At 54.0% G+C, this 1,666-nt stretch overlaps 1 pseudogene; it reads left to right on the top strand.

Annotated features, from left to right (window-relative positions):
• Positions 1 to 402: 402 nt before the first annotated feature.
• On the top strand, positions 403 to 1,036 carry LOC118511912 (annotated as a pseudogene).
• The last annotated feature ends 630 nt before the right edge of the window (positions 1,037 to 1,666 follow it).

Genomic DNA, 1,666 nt, shown 5'->3' with positions numbered 1-1,666 from the left:
CCGGACAAGTGAGGGTGCTGAACCAGTCGGAAACGGTTGGGTGCCGCAATTTTGCCCTAGAGACCAAGGCAGAACAGGTGATGTCGGCCTTCAGGCAGCAATTCGATTGTGGAAGCACCCTCTTGGAGGCGAAGCTAAGACCATCATACAACGGTACGCAGACGGCATATATAAAAATGCCCGGGGATTTAGCAGCGAAGGTGGTACGTGCTGGTACGGTGAAGGTAGACTGGACACAGATCACAGACCACAACTCCCGCAATTGTAAGGGACCTGATCGAACCGCTATGTCTCCGTTGTGGAGAGAAAGGCCACCAGGCGCGCACAATGCTCCGAAGTGTGTACTTTGTGCCCCTGGCGTAAATGCACACCAAACCAGTGGTCCACTTTGCCCGGCGGTGACAAAAGCGAAACCATGGAGATAGTGCAGGTCAACATAAACCATTGTGAGTCAGCGCAGAACCTACTCTGGAAGGCGATAGCAGAAGAGCAGGGCGACGTCACGTTAATTTCCGGGCCGTATCGTACCCCGAGAGACAACAGCTGCTGTGCAACAGACCGGACAGGCCTGGCTGCTATCTGGACGGTGGGCAGATTCCCAATACAGAAAGTAGTCTCACAGGACTCGGAGGGTTTCACCATCGCCATTGTAAATGGGGTCTATTTCTGCAGCTGTTACGCATCACCCAGCTGGGAACTGGAGAGATTTAGCACAATGTTGGATATCCTCGTTGATGGGTGCAACCCAGTCGTCGTTGCCGGAGACTTGGGCTTGGGCGTTTGAGTGGGGTAGCTGGAGAACCAACAGCAGAGGAGCCTCGAGAGCCTCTTCCAACTCAATGTGGGTTGCTCAGCACCCCACGTTCACTCCCAGGTTCAGCTGAAATGACAGAAGTTCTGTCATAGACATCGCGTTCTGTAGCCCAGTGCTGTCACGACCCCTGAATTGGCAAGTGAGCGATGCGTATACTTTCAGCGCCCACTGCATGCTACGGTACACCATCGGAAGAGATTAAACTCCACTACAGACACCTATTGCAAGGCTCCGGACCGAGTGCATGACAGCTCGAGGTGCTGAGTGAGCAGAGAACAGCTGAAGGCAACCTACGTTACGACAAGGTCGGATTTGAAGAGGGAAATTAAGGCCAGCAAAAGACGATGCTTCTTCGAGCTTTGCGCTGAAATCGCTCGGAAGCCCAGGGGATTCGAATACAAGACGGTGATGCGAAAAGCTAAATCTCGCAAGGAGCCCGTTGAGAGATGCCCCGAGAAGCTGAAGGGAGCCATCGCGCAATTATTCCCCGAACATGAGCCCCCGCAGCTGAGCTTTGCCTTCAGTACATCTGAGCCCGTACCGGAACCGGTAACCATAGACGAGGTCCTGAAAATAGCCGAGCGCCTCAAACCGGGGAAAGCCCCCGGACCAGATGGGATCCCCAACGAGGCAGTCAAGGCAGCAATGAAGGCATACCCACAAGTGTTCCAGGCCATACTGCAGAGCACTCTAGCCTCTAGTCGGTTTCCGTCGATATGGAAGATGCAGAAGTTGGGACTGATACCCAAACCAGGTAAACCTCCGGGTGACCCGTCGGCCCTAAAACTCCTGGGGTCTCATAGACGGCCTGGCGAAAGTTAAGGAAATACCAATCTTGGACCGCCTAACTGC

The sequence above is a fragment of the Anopheles stephensi genome, chromosome 3, assembly GCF_013141755.1.
Source record: "Anopheles stephensi strain Indian chromosome 3, UCI_ANSTEP_V1.0, whole genome shotgun sequence".
NCBI classification, from domain to species: Eukaryota; Metazoa; Arthropoda; class Insecta; order Diptera; family Culicidae; genus Anopheles; species Anopheles stephensi.
The sequence above is the reverse complement of the archived record's forward strand: the minus strand, read 5'-3'. Positions and strand labels throughout refer to the sequence as shown.